A 21,245-nucleotide genomic window follows, 5' to 3' on the forward strand; every position below is an offset into this window, starting at 1 on the left:
AAAGGGTCAATTGCTCATCCAGGCCGCATGCTGAGCCTTATATGGTCGTGTATCGGAATCGAACTACGACAATAATAATCCGAACACTAGAAACGCAAGAGCGTGACGCTTTCATATTTCCAAGGAATTACGTGAATATCTTCGGAAACAACCAACTCGAAGCGCACTTGTTACATTATCGTGGGTTCCGTAAAGCACTACGAACGATGTACAAAGGTGTCGCGACGTCACTGCACCGTACGCACGCACCGGTTAGATTCAGTGGATATTTGTTCTCATTAATAAAAACGTAACGTAACTCTGGTTTAAATTTCCAGGTCTATGCTATCTTGGAAATCGTAGAACCTCGCGGAAGGTACGTTGTATGAAGTCATCTGGCTATTTGCTCTGTACACAAACGTAAGCGCCGTGTTCCTCGCTTACGCGCCCGGCGACTAGAAATGATGGACAACTCGCGCACGGGGAGTTGATATTAGAGAGGTTCGGCTACACGTTTTACGCGAACGTGAACGCGTAACGTCACGAATTTCTGCGATGATGTCATCGACTTGTGCGTACGTTCTTCACGTACACGGAGCCGGCGTCGCGTATTTACGTGGAGACAGCTGTTTTCACGTAATTTGTAAACGTGTAAATTTATTCTCATCTTTAGGTATCAAAACATCGTAAAAACTGTGAATCATTCATGCAGTTGTTAGTTGGATATATGATAGTGACATCCTCAAAGATATTCATGTATTTTCGTTATTTTTATGTGCAATTTCTTCATCGATTTGCGGCATACGGGCAAACCATTGAGCTATCCCTGTGATGCGGAAACAGACTACGCGGACCCAAGCCGGGCCGAATCATTTCTTGCGCGTGCCACAAGAACGGTTGGCGTAATGCGTAGCCAAACGGACTTTTGCACGCGAACGTGTACGCCAACGCCAACGTGGATTCTACGCGTTCACGCTCACGTAAAACGTGTAGCCGAACCTCTCTAGTGTTCCAAAAGTACTTTACACGTTTAAACACGGAATTGAATTTTCGTGACGTAATAATTATGTCACCACTCGTCTTCGACTAGTGGGGATACGGTCATTACGTCACTCGTATTTTCCTTCGCTGAACGAAGAAAAATATTAGCCAATAATATCTAATTACTCTCTGAACAGTTTGCTGCTACTATTGTAATGCAACACAGACAAAAACATGCCGTAGTCGAAAACAGTTACATTTAAATTTCATTATATTGTTAATTAAACTATCACCTCACTACTTGAATAATGATTAAAGTAAAATGAAACAATCTGTGTTATATTTTATGTACAACTTAGAGGAAAACACTTTTGTATTACATATATACGACTAATGGTGTTACTGACATTACTTTCACAATAATATGATAATTTTTAATTTATCATAGTAATCATACCCAGCCCTAATTCAAACTTCACACTTCAAAAGTCATATTACATAGTCATTTTATACAACAAAGACAGCACAACACAAGACAATGCCACTTAATACATCACAGCACAGCTGGTGAGCAAAATACCGGTACACAAAATACAGTCACAGTTATTTAAGACAGACACATGGACCTCCTAGTCAGGTAAAACAAGCAAAAAGGGGTGTCAGGTTTTCGAAAACAGATAAGCGCTGCATCCACATGTGGCAACCGCTAGTTTCCAATCTGTGAGTCAAAAGAGGAAGTGGTCACAAATTACAGACTGATTTAATAACTGATACTATTAATGATAATCTTTCTGAAAAACATGCCATAGGTATATCTAGAAGGTCATGACACTTGCCAAAAACGTTTGAATATAGTGACAAGTGTTTTTCTATAGCGTAACCCAGATTTTTAAATTTGAAATACATTGGTTCTGCGGCTGACATTTTCCAAAATCGCGAGATGAATCAAATGCTTTCTCATAACAAACAAGCTGGAATATGTTTACCCAATAGGCTGATAAGAATGAAATGTTCAACATGCTGTCCTGGTAAGGAAAGTTGATGATAGTGAACTTGAAATCATCTCTCGAGTCGTACAGTTAGGTAAACATTTGACAGGTTTTAGTCAAAGTCGTGGAAAATACGAGAAAAATTACGAGAAAATTATGGTATTTCATCTTCAATTCGGGAGGATAAGACATAATGAGATAGACGTACGTCGAATTATTCGTAAATTACGACCAAGAATGAAAATTTACAAAAAAAGAATGCATGATTGGCCATTAACGAACAATTTGTTATTTTTGAAGCCTGATTTTCGGCTTCGATTATGAATTCTTGGGAGTGCTCTGTCATATCTCGTTTTTCAAAAGCTACTCTGCCTATCATCGGCCGTTGATCGACACACAGCTGGCTTTGGAATTTGACCTGTGCTAACATGAGCATGCGCGAAAAGGTTTCAAGATACCTGGGTCGTGTATTTTGAGGAAGAGACCGCACACTTGTTTCGAAACGTAGCGTCAAAGGATCACGCTGCCATTTAAAAGCCAGGTTACGGCTACGTTCCCATTGCTTATTTCTACATCGGGTACCAGTAAGGGTGATCGAGATGTTAAGCGATGTGCAATATCTGAACAATAATTTATGTGAAAATAAACAAAATTGATGGATTGGAAATCTACATAATTCTGCAAAATATGGATAAGTCGTGGTCATTACATTTAAGTTTGCAACAGCTCTAACTGTTGTTGTGGTAGGCCTGGGAAGTGGGAATTTAAATTCTTATGCTCATTTTCAGCGGAAAAATGGATAAAACTCATTTATTATTCAATGTGGTTCACATATAAATAAAACAAGTGCAGCATTTCAAGAAAGGAACTTAAAGTAAATATATTTGGTTGGGCAACGCTAAGGGAGATTCATAATTTCTGTCATTTGAACTGGATAAAGAGGGTGCATTTCAAATCCTTCTAGCTGCCAAATTAATGTGGTGACATATTGATTTTTTATCGTTCTTTCATCCCGAAATTTTAGTCTTACTGTTAAAGAAAAATAACGAAACTTTTTGGTAAAAAATTTAGTGGCTCGATCAACCTTAACTCGCCCCTTACCCAATCTGCCCAGAACAAACTCGCCCGATTCCAAATCGCCCGATAACAACTCGCCAAATACCAACTCGCCTGATACCAACTCGCCCGAAATCAATTTGTAATTTTTCATGAGTACCTCGTCCGGACAAATCATCGATTTTAAATAACATTCGGCTAGTTAAAATGAATAATTCACGACGCAAGATACTTGAAATCGAGAACAACAATTGGCCAAAACACGCGCAATGCTATTTCTCAATGTCAACTTTTCCCCACACAGACTTAGACGGGGTGGCTGAGACCAATCTCGCTTGAAATTGGTCTTAGCCACCCCGTCTATTAAAATTCATGAGTTTACTTTTCTTGTTTACGTACATACTTATATCAGATGGAAATCTGAGGATTTGCGATTACATCAGGTTGACACCCCCCCCCACACACACACACAAGTGCAATGAATGTAAAAAGTGTGAAAGAGGCTCCCACCTAACTATCCAAAATGTTTTTGTGTCGAGTTTGTGTTTGATTCGTTTCAAAAATGTGTTCCTACATTCTTATCCGATTGTTTGTGTTAACAAAAATGTTTGTTTCGCCTCGGATATTTGTAGGGAAGTTTGGATCAGTGTGTATGGTAATGTTTTGTTTGTGTGGGGAAAGCTCATGGCGAGACGCAGCCGGACCTATTGTGTTACAGAGTTTTTGAGTGGCCCTTTGACGCTTGCGTTTCGAAACCCGAGTGTGGTTTCTCATCAGTCGCAGTGTAGATTCTTTCCTTAGTTTGTGTTTGTGAAAAATTATTTTAATGCATTTTAGTGGTCTTGCTCTTCGAGTAGCGAGGCAAGTATAGTAATGTTTGGGTCTCGTTGTGAGTCCGTTTGGTGATTCAGTTTGTTTGTTCTATGTTTCTTTACTTCAGTAAATTTTGTTTTGAATAGTGTGTCTTTTAGAATTTGCCGAGGTTTGTGAATTTTTAGGCAATAAGTACCACTGCGGGGTACGGATTTTATGTTTTCTGGATCAAGTTACTTACAAGTATCATGATTGATGTGTTTGTTCTCGTACATTTTGTTTAATAGTTCGTGTACTTTGTTTACTGTTTGTTCTGTGTCGTCTCTGGCTAGTTGTGTATAATACTTAGTGTTGCGTAATTGCCTTTCGCATTCGTGTAAGTAATCTTTTGTGTTGACAAAGACAAAACCCGACCCTTGTCGAAGGGTTTTTATGGTAATTTGTCTACTGTTTGCAAGCTGGTTTATCGCGATTCTTTGGGCATGTGACATGTTTTGTTTCCTTGTTTGAAAGGGTATCTCTAGAAGTGCGAGTTTAGCAGCTTCAGATAGCTTTCAGGTTTTTGTATTTTTTGCTGTTCGTTGAGTCCAATTTGACTTTTCTTTGAATTGGTGTTGTTGCGATTGTTCGTGTCTCATGATGTCTCCGGTGTTTGGCTTAATTGCTAATGAAACTTTTAATATTAATTGTTTTCCAAGTCAACTATCCAAGCATTTTAAGAGGGGTGTTCAAAAAGGCCAGAACAGCAAATTTTGACCAACCGGGTTCAAGAACCCGGGAAAGGTGTTTAAAGTGTGCGATAGATGTGTTTACGACATAAACATTACGAACAGTAGGATTAAGATAGGTATGAATAATCCAAACTGCCCAGTTTCTGTGTGGGGAAAAGTTGGAATGTCAGGTGATACCCGGGTACTACGTATGACGGCTTTGGCTACTGCCTACAATATGTTAAATTTGTAACGTATTGGAACTTATTTTGTAATTTTAACATGGTAGAACATTATTTTCTTTATTCAAGTGTAAGAAGAGCAGTTTATTTGTCTGAAATGTGGTGAATATTGGCGAAAAGTACCGCTTGTCAATAGCCAATTTCAGGCTCCCAATTTTTGACAATCGCCTATCAGTGGACACTCCGTAAATTTTACAACACAAGGCAAGTAGAATCTATAACACCAAATATATTATTAAACTACATATATATCTCAAACAAAGGGCGAGTTGGTATCGGATGAATTGGTTCTGGGCGGGTTGGCAAAGGTGCGAGTTGACTGTAATCCATCTACATCAAGAGCCAGACACACAAAAACAAACATAAACACAGAGAACGAAACAAATAGTATAGGTGATGTGTGGAGCCGTTTTCCCTTTTATGAATCGAACAGTAAAAATTATCTTGTGTGATCAGTATAGTCTACAGCAACACCGGAGTAAAATTTGTTGAACCGAACTTAGAGTCAAGACGCTGAGGCCACGCTTGAAAGTGGAGACTGAACAGCCACAGTAACCATGAGTACGGCATGAAACAAATAAGAAACGGAAAAAAGTCCAACTTTTTTCCGACCTCATATTGAACGTTAAAAATATAAGTATTTTATGACTCATTTGACTCACTATTCAAGATAAAATATCGTTCAGCAAATTAGCTTTACCCTTGGTGATTGATATCGTTTATCTCGCTTCTTGATTGCCAGAAATGACTACATATGTTCTCCACCATATACTAGCTTCATGGCATTATACGGTTTCATCCAGTGGACTTCGTAAATCCGAGATTGCAACTACGTAAACGTCTGTATTCCATCGTGGCATAAATTCCTGACTTTCAAGAAATTGGAAACAAAAAAAAACTCTTTTCTTTCCTCCCGACCCCATAAAATCAAACAAAGTCGTCGCCGGCTGCTTGAAATGGCCAGGTCGCTTCGCAGACGCAGTCATGAATAAGGTTGTATACAATAGACGAATTACAGGATCCGACATTTGACGATGGTGGACATAAAAATCAGATGACGCGACGCATCAATGTTAATCAACTTGATTGGACAATGAGATCATATATATATATATCTGACTCTGAGTGAAGCTTTCGTATGCGGAAGTAAGTTAGCGAGGCAAGTTCCCGTTATACAGATTCGCGCTTAATTGAAGCGTAAATCACATTTTCACATGTAACTTTTTATAATTCTGTGTAAAACCCGATCATAGAGTGTAAAATAAAGGATCGGTGTTTGTTTTCAACCGGCGTACCCCCGTTGCCAGGCGGCGAAAAATCGCCTCCTGACGGCTGTCAATGAAAGCCCTGTTTTTTGCAATGTTTAACTTTGAGTAATGATAAGCGTACTTCCCAATAGCGTGGACACTTTGATGTGCCTCGATAGTTTCGTGTTTTGAAGTCTCTTTACCATAACGGGAGAGAGGAAGGATTAGCTCCTATCTGTCGTTGCCATAGAAGCCTCTTGCGCTATCAGCAAAATGTCATTTTGTCACGTGTGTCTTTGCAATGGTTACCTTAGTTTTTTCATGATAGGCGTACTTCCCCATAACGTGGATACCATGAGTCAATATGCCTCGACAATTTCGTGTTTTTGAGTCACTCTACTGTAGTGGGAGAAGGGAGAAGCTTTTATCTGTCTGTAGCCTTAGCATTGCATTGCTCTGTCAAAGAGCATCTAAATTGGAATGGGGAATTATTTTCAATCAACATTATTTATGAGACAATGCGCTAGAGCTGTTTTAAGACTTTCAATCCTTTTGATTACCAGAAACAGTTCAACTGTGACACCAATTGAAAACAACACGGAGCAGTTAAATGCAGGTAGGTCACGTAGGTGTATATAATTCTGTTACCTTAAACGTTTTAAGTAGTAACATTCTCATTGAAAGGACGTCGCTAGCGCTCCTATCCGGATTTTGATTTTCTCGATGCGTTTCTTGAGAGGTGACGCTGATCAAGAAGACTGGAGAGGTACTTGTTGTAGGTGGTTACAGCTGAATATACGCTATGAAATTCAAGTGCAGTGATAATATTACTGGTGAAACATCGGTGTCAATTGACGAGATGGAGCGATACAGCACTTGACGCTTTTTATTTAGAAGTAGTGCTTTTTGTAATTGAATTTTGGCATGGACATGGCTGTGATCAGAGAGAATTGGATTATGAACATCTACAGAATCATGACAGGCTGAGCCTTTGTGATGATTAGGTCCCGGATATGGCCACGGATATGAGTTGAAGACTTCATTTATTGTTTCATGCCGCAGGAGTTTAAAAGATCAGTAAATTTCTTCTTGTCAATATTTTGTAGTCATTAATGTGCCGATTAAAATCATGAACAATAAACAGGTGGCTTTCACATGAGCTATACTGCTCAAGTAGATTACCAAACTGTGATAGTTTTGTAGTTAATTTATTCTGCGTATTTGGTGGTGGACGATACAGTTTGATCAGTTTGATTGAGATGCCATGGAATGAAAGAGTAGCTAGCGTTACCTCGAAGGATTTGAAATTTAATGGTTTCTATGAAGATAACTTCATAAACTGATTTGTAAACAGGAGCATCACCACCGTCAGATCACGAATTGCGAGTTGTTGAAAAAGTTTTGAGGTGTTTGATAAACTGTAGCTGGAGTACATTCATTTGTGAAATGACTATTTCTGTCTTTCAACCAGGTTTCAGTTACAGCTAATGAATCAACGTACCGTTCTGCGATATAATCGCCAACATCGGTTGCGGCGTAGTAAATTGACCTAACATTCCAAGTTGTAGGGTTTGTGTGAGTTTTGGCTTATATTGGTGACTTGTAGATGAGACTGAAGGAAACTGGTTGTTGTTAGGTGCATTTCTGCTTACGAGTTCCTGCCGTGAAATCACGATGAGTTGGTGGTCTTGCTTGCAAATTTCAGGTTTTGATCACATTTCAAACTGGTGTTTGCAGTCTAGTACTGCATAGTTGTGAACAGTTATTAACAGCAGAAACGAAATCAGGATCCTCCAGTTATTGCAAGAGGTAAACTTTGGCTAAATTAAAGAGCAGACCGTACGTGGAGGCTGCCTCTAAGGCGGCCTACCATCTGCGTTGATATGTTGCAACAGGTCTGCACATTTTTGCTCTAACGTTTTTGCTTGCTGAGTTTGGGAAAGTTATATACCCTAATCTTAGATGGTCGTGGATGAATGATCGTGTGACTCTGTCGTGTCACTGGTTGCATGTCGAGGGCTACTTGGCAGTTTTGATCACTCAGTAGGGTTCTATAATAGAACGCTAATGCTGGCGTGGTCGTATGCGTATTATTCAGTCATTGAGCCATTTTTATGAAACATGTAGCAGAACATGACTCAGGTTCTTTTCTTTACTTGTAAGTTTACTTTTATTGTGGCAACGGACTCGTATTGCATTTCGCTTTGTGATTAAATCATCTCTCTTTTCAGAAATTGTTATGATGTTAGATAAAAAGAACTAACCTTACGACTATCCATATCTGTATAACACTGATACAACAGTACATTTTACATACCGGCATAATATTTTCTAACATTCTTAAAGGAAAGTTCACTGTGGATTGGCTTTAGATAAATTATGTTAGCTTGAGAATTCAGTCTCTTCAGATAACAATATAATGAAGGCTTGTCTACATAGTGTAGATTAACATTCTATTCAATAAAGCAGTTCTGAATGTAATTTTACCCTCTTTGATGGATATACCATGATTGGAACTAGCTTAGTGTAATTTGATTTGCACAATGTTTCAAAACGTCAACACATTTGTTGAATATAACACTGGTATTTTGCTTTTTCGAAACTTGCCTATGATGTAAAAATGTCCCTAGTGGAAATAAATGTACTATACTATTTGTTCCTTTATCACATACATAGATCCCGTTATCCCTATATTGTTATATCAAACTCTTTGGTGTACGACTAGGTTGAATCAATATTCCACATGTGGTGGATATTCGACCCGGACTACTTTCAACGTAAACAAATATAATCAGCTCTTCAGAACTGATTTTCAAATTTCTGAACGCAAAAGTGGGATGGTAATGAAGCATGTGGAAATATGGGCATTATAACATATTTCTTTGAATTTGTGTGTTTTTCGTCGTTTATTTGCGTCGAATCGTCTATTGTCTTACGTTGATGAGATTTCATTTGTGGATTAAATCGGCATTACTTTACCATCCAATTATCCCAAATTAGTTCCAATCGTGTTGGTTATACCTCCAATACACAGGAACAGTTTTAAAGTCATAGTATTGCTGATATTTAACACTTCATAAATCACAGAACCATAGTTTGGAACGGAACTAACAAGGTTAATGGATTGTGTTGTTTTTCCAACATATATACTTGTCACTTGATAAGCACAACTTAGAAGTCAAAGCTATCAATACTATTTTAATGTAATAATTCAATTTAGATATCAAATATAAGATAAAGCCTACTTCTAAAATAAAACAATTTGCTTCAATTAGACAAAAGTAGTTGGATACAGCAATCAAGCATACAAGTGCAATCATCAGAATTATCCAGTGACAATTTTGAATTTTGACACTTTTGTAGTCAATGATATTTTTCAATTCAGTATACGTTTGACAAAGTCGTGGTCGTGTACAATAATGCTATTCGTAGCTGACAGTTTACAAGTCACTTGCTCATAAGTGAATTTAAACACATTCCTGCAATGATGTATAAGTAGTTTAATATATCAGAGGCAGAATATAATCATCAGAATTATCCAGACACCTTTGAGGTCATGGGACAACTTTGCAGACATATGTATTCTTACAGTATAATACTAAATGTTGGAAAAAGTAGTGGAAGTGTACCATAACCCTACAAGAACCAAACACTTGGCAAATCACATGGCATATTTTTGATGTCAAACAAATTCCTCAAATTACATGTGGGTTGTTTGTGGGCAATTGGATCATATAACCATGAAAATTATCCCGGGACACTTTTAGATCACAAGAAAACTTTAGGAGTCAAATATATTTTCTCAATTAAATACTACATGTTGGATGAAGGCAAGGAAGTTTCATGTAGTAATATTAGTAACTGATACTTAACAGGTCAGCTGTCACATTTTTGAAGTCAAACACACCCTTTAATTAGGTTAAAGTAGGTGGATATAGCAGTGGGAGCGTACAATCATCAGAATTATCTGGGGATACTTTTGAGGTCATCAGGACACTCTTGGGCTCAAAGACATTTGTTCACATTAACTTGGATGGTACCTGAAACCCGAGTTGCTGCCTGTTCAACTCGGGTGACAAACAGAAGACTTTTAATCCCCAAAGGTATTAATGTTCCAGTGTTGCGTTTATCTTGTCCAGCTGGTGCTATGATAGGAACATCAGGGCTGTAACGACTCACTCAGTGGGAGCGTACAATCATCAGAATTACCTGGGGTACTTTTGAGGTCATCAGGACACTTTTGGGCTCAAAGACATTTGTTCACAATACGGAAAGGCTCCATTAACTTGGATGGTACCTGAAACCCGAGTTGCTGCCTGTTCAACTCGGGTGACAAACAGAAGAATTTTAATCCCCAAAGGTGGTAATGTTCCAGTGTTGCGTTTATCTTATCCAGCTCGTGCTATGATAGGAACGTCAAGGCTGTAACGACTCACTCAATACCACGGGCACACACATATGCTTGCACATGGAACCATCTTGACAGGAAAAAGTGAACTACCCACTTTTCAACATCAAGTAATCCAGTTTCTTCTTTAATTTAGGCTCTAAACTAAGTTTTAGAAATAAGGTGAAACAAAATATCATTCTTCGTTCATTTTCATTCAAGTTTCCTATTTTCGGACGCTTCACTTCAGGAACGCGCGTTGTGCAAATGTAATCATAACAGCATGGAACGTTCTTTCCACGTGTACAGCTTTTTCATGCACATGCTAACAGCCTAATGTGTCCTAGGTTTTTTACTCCAAGAGCTGCACGTATCCTGTGACATCTCCGCACGAATCTAAAACCTCCGGTAACCAACAGACAAAGTCCTACTCTTACGCAGATAATCAAAGTTTTCAAGCATCGAATTTCCCTTCCGCTATGCACACAACCACGGCCCCTCCACAAAACGCGATGTCGATCGACTTGAATATTGACACTAAATTGACCATATATGGATTAACGAGGCGTTTCAAAAGTATGAAATATGAGACTCAGTAACTTTTGGTCGTTTTACATTTGATCAAAAACCTACCAAACCCATCAGACAAGGCCCTACTCTTACGCAGAAAACCAAAGCTCTCAAGCGTCGACTTTCTCTTCCGCGTTTGAGACTCTTTCATCTCTTTTGCGTTTGAGAGAAAGAAACGTCGGCTTTATTCGGAAATTGTCGGCTAATCGTGGGCGTAACGTCAGTCCAATGGTAAGCTATACCCGATGTGAACGTCGGAATAATTCGGGCTGTAGTTGTGAAAGTAAGGTTGACCTCGAGAGCGATTCCCAGTACAGTACAACACGTTCGCAGATCGTGGTACTACAGGCTGATACTAGATAGCAACAAGTTCACCGCGTAAATTGCTAGACTACATATAGCCACATCGGCACTTCTGAACTGTTATCTCCCGTTTGCAAGACAACAAAAATATTAAAATATTATTATCAAAACCAGAATTTCATGGCTAGAGAGCGAAACATTGCTGAAAAGTAGCCGGCCAAAATACGGAAGTAGCCGGCCAATTTGGCTAAAAATGAACACGCTACAAACAGAGAGGCTTGTTGCGATGGACATGTAGCCTTTGGCTTTTTGACCAGAAAAATGAGTGAGTGTTCATTGATAATTCAAAGAATGGATCCGTTGACACCAAAGTTTGCACGCCACTTGCATAGCATTGCATGCACCTTTCCGCAATGCTACTCATTGAGTCTGAACTGAAAGTGAAAGATTACGTTTTAGTAAAAGTCCTGTTTTGTTGTGCTGATTTTCGCTACCGTACTTTCTTTTATAGGGTTATAAACATTCATACAAAGCAAAAAATCTTCAGTTTGTCTCCTTTCGGTCGTACAGAGATATTGTTTGACAGGAAAACGTTAGTTCAAAGGGCAATGATCTTTGTGAACGTACGCTCAACCAGTTAAAATAGCTTTTCATGTGCAAAATCAGCGTACGTTAATTTACTGCTGGTATTGTTTAAACAGCATTTTATTGAAAGGGATTCTATAGTACCAATGTTTTTGTAAGCAATTTTTTGATTTAAATGATGACCTCAAAGTAACAGCTAGTGCTGGACGGCACTTTTAACGCTGGTCGGAAATCCTGAGTGCCGGACAGAGCCGTCATCAAGTCAGGTGCCGACCGGTGTGGGCCATGCTAAAAGTAGTTCCTGCAGTGCTAATGTTTTGTTTACACTAAAAGATAATCTGTTCGCATATGTTGACATAGAGATTAATCTTCTGATAACCAACTCGGGTAAGTCGGGTACTCCTAAGTTAATGGAGCGTTCCCGTAATGAAATTGATACTAAATGTTAGACAAAACCGTTGAAGAGTACCATAATCCCATAAGTAACTGGCACTATACTGGTCACCTGGTACATTTTCGGAGTCAAATTAATTCCTTCAGTTATTTAAAAGTAGTTTGCATATAGCAGTAGAAGCATGCAATCGTCATAATTATCCGGATGATCCATCAATCTATCAAACATCCATCAATATTGTACTTGTTAAAATTCACAGTTTTCGGCGTTGTAATGTACCCTGGTAATCTGGTAAAATCCACTGATATTTCCTGTCCACAAGACTTCCGGTATGACTTAATGGTAGTATACCTTTTGTACCTTAGAAGTCTGATAAAATTCATGCAATCAACTTTTGACAAATATTCATTGACTATAGGATTGTGATGGATATGAAATATCACGCAAATCAAACTTTTAGCAAAAATAAATCTAAGTATTACCAATGTGTACCAGAAGTTCAATCAAATGCAGCCCTGTAGTTTTTGACATATGGACTAATTGTAGAATTTCATTAATATGCTAATGAGGTAATATGTAAGACACATTTCATATTTACCATTATGCGACCGCAGAACAGTTTGGCTACCTGAATAGTAATTTCAGCAAGTTTGAGGGAGCAATTCTTCAGATGGCGACAAAGTGTAAAAAAACATTAATTTATTATTTAATGCATGCGACTATTAATTATGCCGACCTCATCCACCAAAAATCTAATTAAATCTTGATCTTCAAATGATGATGCTATGTACCAAATTGCATGACCTCTGCTTTTAGGCTCTGACTTGAACAATTTTTTCCATGGACGGGCGGACAGACGGATGAGCACACACACGGACATATATTGTGGCGACTTTGGACAATGTTTAGGTCTCTGGCCCAAACTGTAAAAAATAAGGGCCTATACAAGGATTTGGGAATTTCTTGGTCATTCCTCCGACCCTAAGGTGGTATATAATGACAACTCCCTTGCTACAACGTTGCCTCAATGAGCCAGATATTTGCCGAAATCACTGTGTTCACTGTCGTCATAAAATCATGAGATACAGTACTGTGTATAATCCTCTGCCTCCACAATCCAAAACAGTGCAAACAAAATTAAGCCAAGTTGGCTATAATAGGTATAACAGCATACACAGCGCTAACGGTTGGGACATGGCTAATTGTTGTATTGGCGCCCATTCTATCAATGTCACACCTTGCACTGCGCTTGCATACAATCCCATGATTCTTTTATCAAACCCTCTAAGTTCGGCCTGATTTCGCGAACAACATGCATCGGAAATTAAAAACATGATAAAAGTGACTGAATTTGTCAAAAACGACAACGAACAACAGGTCAGTATCGAGAACGTTACAAAGTTCTTCAACTTCTTACCAAGATAAGGGAAACAAAATTAACAAGACCACAAAGGATATCAAGTTCAAGTAAATCATGGGACACCTTGAAGTCAGGGACACCTTTGAGGTCATCACAGAAGTAGTTAGGTGGCTTAGCAACAAAAAACAGCGAGATCGTTACACTGATGACAAAAGTGCCAAATTTGCTACAGAGGTTCACATATGTGTGTAGATCAAAATTAGCTATTGCTCCAAAAATTTAGGCCACAGGAAAGGCTCGATGACATCATAAATTCAAAATGGCCGCCATTATATTACTTAAAAATGGTAAAATACGGTTTATTCAGCCAGTTTTCAATATTCTTTTGAATAAACTGACACAAACATTCTCAATTATAAACAAAACATTAACTTGACGCAAATTAATTATTATGATGACGTTATAAAGCAAAAATGGCCGACTGAATACAAAATGTCCGCCGTAACATTGTCTAAAAATGTTAAAACACTGTTAATTAAGACTGTTCAGTAGTTTATCACCTGGACTGAAATTAACACCCCGAATTACAAAAAAAACCCATATAATTGATGCAAATTAATTATTGAGATGACACCATAAACCAAGATGGCAACCGAAAGTTACAAAATTGACAATAATGAAGTTCACTATGCTTGGTACAATTGCCCACTTACGTGACAAAATGATAGTTTAAAGGTAATGTAAATTTGAATTAATATTCCATAAACTCAAAATAAAAGATAAATGTATCAAAACGTAACCAATAAGTTCAACACAAGTTAGAAACTCTTCTGAGATAATTGATTATTAAACAGTGGTCTGTGTTTGAAAAATCGAATCGATATAAAGGAAATGAAGGCAACTTCACACACTGGTTCTACCTTTGATTGTGATACGGTATAGTGAGTAGATCAATGTGGTTTCTTGATAAGGGAAACATTGTGAGAAACCAGTGAATCGATACTGCTTTGACCCTCGTTATGTGACCTTGGTCCAAGAAAAAGGGTTTTATGTTGGTGATTCCTCCTAGAGGCATTTCGGGCCAAAATGGGGTCCCTTCTTCAGTTGCTTGAATGGTTTTGTATTCCCACATGCTCAGTTTAATGGTAGCTATTGATATTGTTCAACAAAGAGAGATGCTAAGATCATTATGTTGTGGTCTGATTGTTGCTTGAATTCTTGCTAAGACCGTTCATTTGTACTCTCCTTGTGTTTGGTTTTGCTTAAAGGAGGATATCTTGCATGTTTTTCTTCCTTTTATACGTTATTATAGGTTTTCTGTAAAAACGATGGCCAGCATTTAATCGCCCTTCTTTGTTTTCCAGTTTCTCATCACATTGTTTGATTAGGCTGGTTTTGATGAGGTTGTGCTGGCAAGTTTTTTGTTACATCATTACTCTTACTTTTGTTGATGAAGGATGGCTGACGTTTTGTTACATTAACTTCTTTTTGATACAAGCTATGCCTTTCTTTTTGTTATGTTATTGTTGAAGTTTTGACGTTGAAAAATTGACCTTTTTCTTGAAGTCCATATTGCTGTTGTATGTACGAACATATCTGAGTAATTCACCTTCAATGAAGCATTTGAAGGTTTGTGGCAGATAAATATCGTTAGATGGTTTTGTGTGGGTTTTAAAATCGAGCCATCTCTCTCGATTGCGTCTCTGACATTTGAAGACCACAAGGTCAAGGTATGAGATTTTGTCAATAGAATGTTCAATTATGAATTCTCAAGTTGAACTTAGGGTACAGGGTGTTGCACTCCTCAACAAATGTTCTGAATGTTAGAAGTTGATGTTCTATTCCTTTTTAAATCATGAAAATGTCACCTTTTAAATTTCCATACGAATATTTGACCGGATTTGGGATTTAATATAACTTTCTCCGTTTCAAGATATGTGATATCAGCTATTTCTGGTGAGCCCATAATGCATCCATAGATTAGTTTTTATTTTCCTAAGTTGAATTAAAATATGTTGCGTTTCAGAATAATCAACAGTAAGGATTTCAAGTACGTTGTTGGTGGGTTTTTGTATCATATCAGTTGGCTGGTACTGTTTCAGAGTCCAACGCTACGATCGCTGCATTTATGGCTTCATTTTTGGCATGTTTTCCTACATAAATACAACTTCTAATGTTACCAGAATAGAGATTGTTTGTTTTTTTATCGATTCTAAGTTTTTTGTGTCCCGGACATATGTAAATCGTCTTTGGACGATTAGTGATGCCGTATGTTGTGGGTTCGAACCCGATTGAAACTAGCCGTATTTATGACAAAGTGTAGAAATTCCGGGATTTGGTTTATTGGGCTTGAGTAGCCATTTCTATTTAGACGTTGGGTGATGATTGTTTCGTCTGCTTTGGTTTTGTGTATTTTTGGCAGGAGATTCCATCGTGGTGTACAAATTATTCTACTTAGGGGAAAGGGGAACTGTAAATAACCTCGTCAATGATCTTCTTATCGCAGATAAATGATTTTATATACAATATCCACTGTATAGTTAATGTCACCAAGTGTAATAGTGTACATTTCGCAGTTGTCTATAACTTTCTTTAATGTCATTTGTGTTATTCAAAATTGATATGCCTCTTCCTTTATTGATGGGTTTTATTGAGATGTGTTTGTTTTCAGACAGATTGTTAGGGGCAGTCTTTTCTGATTGAGTCATGTTCTTTCTGATGTGGGTTGTGAATTGAATTTCCTTTATCGATCGAAGTTGCTTCGAGACAGTTTTACAATTTTTGGGGGTTCCACTGTTAGTAGTGTCGAACATGGACTTATCTTAGAACAGATGTCTGACTGATTGATTGTTTGCTTCTCATGATATTGCACAATCATATGATGCGAATAAATTTGTTGATATCTCATACTATAGTTTTTCTGTATAGGCACTTCGGAGTGGAAATAAATTTCAAGCCTTTGCTTAATGCTTTGATTCCAACATTTGTTAAGGTTTGATTTGTAAGATTGTTGATGAATCTGAGAATCTTTCTGAGTTCTTGTCTTTGTTTAACTTTCCATTTCTGTTTATGTTCTTTTTGGTGTTTTTTATGTTTTTGTTTCCAAACAGCAAAACGAGACCAAAAACGAAAGGCAAAGATGCTATTCATAAAATTCACGAAAGCTGCAAGAAAGTAAGCTAAGCTAGCTTCAAAAAGCAAAAAATGTCTTCTGTTTGTTCATAAAACCCTGACCAAACTGTCTTTTTTAGGCCAGCACATCCTCCAAAAAAAGAACTATTATAGCACAAAACTATGTGTCTGTCACCACACATCAAGACATAGAAAACCAAGAAAAATCAACCAAAAAAAAGGCATCCGAAACAAATGAAGCAAAAGACCAAAATCACAAACCTAAAACCTTTTTTTCAGGGACCAAGGTCACATGACCAGGGTCAAGGCATGATTTATTCACCGGTTTCTCGCCATTTTCTCGTTATCATGAAATCACAGTACTATTGATCTACTCACTATAACGCAGAACCAATGGGTAAAGTTGCCTACATTTCCTTTATATTGATTCAGTTTTTCAGACAGAGGCCGTTGTGAAATAATAAATAATTTCATAAAAGCTTGTAATTTGTGTTGAGCTTATTGGCTAAGTTTTAGTACGTTTATCATTTATTTTGAGTTTATGGATCATCGAGATAAATTGTACATTACCTTTGAACTATCACTTTGTCACGTAAATGGGCTATTGTACTAAGCATAGTGACCTTCATAATAGGCCATTTTGAAATTTTCGGTTGCCATGTTGGTTTATGATGTCATGACAATAATTAATTCGCATCAATTTTCAATTTTCAGTTTTGCCTGTAATTTGGGGTGTTCTCAGTTCAGGCACTAAAATGCTTGAAACACGCTTAATTAACAGTATTTGAACATTATCAGACGATATTATGGGGGATATTTTGAATTTGGTCGGCTATTTTGGATTTATGACGTCATAATAATAATTGATTTGCATAAATTATATGTTGTATTTGTAATTTGGAATGTCTGTGTCAGTTTATCCAAGAAAATCTTGAAAACTGCCTGAACTAGACGTATTTAACCATTTTTAAGCGTTGTAATGGCGGCCATTTTGAATTTATGACGTCATCCAGCCTTTCCGGTGGCCAAAATTTTTTGAGCAATAGCTAATTTTGATCGACATATATATGCAAACATCTGTAGCAAATTTGGCACTATTGTCATCCGTGTAACGATATTTTTGTTAAGCCACCTGACTAAAGTGCGTTCGTCATTTCTGACGGTACTACTCCCGACTTGAGACATATCATAAGAAAATGCATTGTGCATGAATATTTGCGTAACGCGTTTCCTGAATTGCACCTTGCTGTTAGACTTCCGTCGCCTTACCTTCGAGACACTTGTAGCTTGTACTGCATAGTCGTACCGATTTTTTGAATTAGAGCCGAATAATTTTTTCATTTTAAACAAGCTCCAATAATAAGTGAACCATTGATAATTTCCACTGGGCAAAATGTTTGATATACAACAATATACACACATATACTGATTCTGTACATGTGTCAAATACGTTAAGTATACAGTACGTATGCTAATAAAATGCAAATCTACAGTGTACACTTAGTGTGCAAAGATCTGCATTACGTATACTCATGATCTGCATAGAAATACGCTACGCATATCAACGTATTGGAATGTTCCATATACAAAGATATACACTGCGTATGCAATTAGTATTGTGTTCCATATACGTCAATATACGTAAATATGCTAAGCGCATATCAAGCATTTTGTCCAGTGTTCGTAAAACATTATAGTTGAAAATTTCGAAAATTTCATAAAAAGTTTGCGAAGCAAAAGTCTTTGAATGATGCTCGAATATTGAAAAAACAACAACATCCCGTTCTTGCTAACTGCTGCCGAGTGTAATATGTCGCGACTTTCTGCCATTTGATGAATGCAATGCCATTCATATTGATGTTGTAGTATGTACAAACTTAATACCTTGCGTTGTAAATCCACGAGCTTTCATAAAATGTGTTATGATTGATATTTTCCAAGTATGATATAATAGTGATGAGAACTTGTTCTCTGTGAATATAAAGAACACAGAAGTCGAAAACAAATGGAACATTCAATGGAAGGGGTTTCTAAAGTTATTTTGTCATTTGCCTGCCTTTTTAGATTTATTTATTTTTATTTTGTTGCAAAGAAAACAAATTAATGAAAAACTTTGGGAGCTGGATTTTAGCACGAATGGAAAAAATAATGATAAGTTAGTAATTTTTTGGTCCTCAGTTGTTATCTGAATGCAACATAAATGCGCCATGTTTACCGTATTACAAGTTGACTTAATGTTCTTCTATCCATCAAAGCTAGAGCTTGCAAGCACATCTGCCTATTTTGTGATCATGTTAAAATAAAAAGTATGACATCTATCTCGTAATGATCAGAAATAACAATTCACAATGGTATTTCTAGACAGAAATCAGTGACCGCGAGGGTCAACAATTAGTACTCTATTGATGAAAATCTTTCAGTATTATTAGTACGCATGATCATCGCTAGACAAGGTTATTACACTGAATTAAATTTTCATGGCTTTGGAATATTCCTGTTTAGGTTTTTTTCTTTTTTAGAGGTTTTGGGCAAGTGGACTCATCGATTATAGCAACATTGCTTACCAGTAGAATGACAGACTGAATTTTATTATTTACCGTCAGTTGCTGCCCTCCACGAAAAACCTGTCAAATGTAACAGCATTAGTTGTATACAAATAATGACTTGCACTGAACATTAATCTCTGAACACGAAATCTTACGATTAAAAGCATGATAACCATGAAACATTTATTAACGCCATAGCCTTCACTACCATTTTGACCTTCTGCGACCATTGGCTTTATGAGAAGATACAGGGAACAAAATCAGTAATGACTAATGACTGGCCCTAAACCTACTACACACAACTTAATATTTTTTTTCCATGTGTTCTTTTCAGGAACTGAGAAGAACGAAATAGCATGCGATGAGGAATTTCGCCATACTTCAGTAAATATTGCAGAGGTATAAAGGAAAATCGTTTTTTGATGATTAATTTACTCAATAAAACTTTGATACTTCTGTCATTTTATCAATGAGTCGTAATTTGATCGATCATGTATTTGATTGACTGCATAACAGGCTGACCAATGCTTGATTGATGCATTGATTTCGAAACCAATGGGAAAACTGCTTACTAATTGTCTAGCTTATAGTGTATATGTTTCACAATTCCTAAAATACTGTAGAGCTTGCAGTTCATATGAAGACTTTCGAGTAAGACATACATAATCGTAATAAAATTAGAGAGGTACGGCTTCTCAAAAAGTAGGCTTGTAAGATCGTAGAATAAGTTCTGTAAAAGTTGTAGATACGAGACAAAGGTCGAAATACATCATATTTGTTACTCAAGCGATACTTCACAACGTTCCAAACTCTTACTTATATACAATCCAGTAGCTTCAAAGGATTACTATTGATTTTGGCACTTTTAATCCATTATAGACGCTAGCATGCTAGCAGGGTACCTTTACTACTCCGGACACCTCGCACCACCACTAATTGCGTATATTTGTCGTTCGAGATATATGTGTTATATGTGTGTTTGTAATTTTATTACCGTGTATTATATAGATTATTTTATTTGTATTGACGTCATATTCATTAACTAGTGTCAAATAATGTTATATTTTACTTGAACGCCATTACATGTAATCAGTAAACCCTACATCCAATGGTGCATAAGCCAGCAAAGTTTAACTCGGCCTATTCCCTCGAGGAACTAGCCTCCCATTTATATCGATTACCTTCATGAAATTGATTTTGTTGTGCGCACCGGTGATTTACAGTGTGTTCTGTGCTGTTTTGTGTTTATGTGTATAACTATTGTATCACGAATTTTGACCTCGTGTTTTTGGATTATGGATTGGTATGGTTGCGATTGTTAGACCAGAATAGTCATTAGGGCAAGTGCAGGTGAATTCTTTACGAGACCAATGCAAGTTACCCAGTATGTCGATCGACACAATGATCACAAAGTTTTCCTACGTATATTTTACATTTTAACTGTTAATAACGTCTAAACTTTACCGTGTCCGGCAAATAAACTTCAGCTTTCTTAGTACATCATACACTTCCAAAATTACCATGTCTTCAAAATTCCTCAATTGGTTATTCGTTTATATTATGTTCGCCAATTGAGTATGTCTTTTGTGAGTTCTGTACATGGTAACTTGGTGGCAATTCCGTACGTGTTGCATGAGCGTTAGTAGCCTATTACGCCAAGTGTCTTCAATGAAACAAAAAACTCGCTTACGTTGTTCCAACGACTGGTGTATGCAATTTTGAAGACAATAAACTCCATCGATCATTAATGGCTACTGTTTTAGCAACGACGAAAATGAACATTTTTATTGAAAATTGTAAGTTTCATTTTGTTCCAGGACGCTAATATAGGTGATATTGTTTTAAAGGATGGCAAGGAAGAGGAAGGCCTTCGAAGTTTCTTAATTGAGGAATCAAATAGGGTATGTACATCTTTAAAGTAATACTAAACATTATACTTTTATAAAAAAGG

General features: G+C 37.2%; 1 protein-coding gene and 1 long non-coding RNA gene across 3 annotated transcripts in view; both read left to right on the forward strand.

Annotated features, from left to right (window-relative positions):
• The window catches only part of LOC139130849 (receptor tyrosine-protein kinase erbB-2-like), a 232,645-nt gene that overhangs the window by 164,330 nt on the left and 47,070 nt on the right, over nucleotides 1–21,245 (forward strand). The gene's annotated exons all lie outside the window — the stretch shown is intronic.
• On the forward strand, nucleotides 6,501–21,179 carry LOC139130412 (uncharacterized). Its single transcript, XR_011551848.1, has 3 exons — nucleotides 6,501–6,633; nucleotides 19,629–19,693; nucleotides 21,112–21,179. It is a non-coding gene; the product is annotated as an uncharacterized lncRNA (long non-coding RNA).

This window comes from Ptychodera flava, chromosome 4 (genome assembly GCF_041260155.1).
Source record: "Ptychodera flava strain L36383 chromosome 4, AS_Pfla_20210202, whole genome shotgun sequence".
Taxonomy (NCBI): domain Eukaryota; kingdom Metazoa; phylum Hemichordata; class Enteropneusta; family Ptychoderidae; genus Ptychodera; species Ptychodera flava.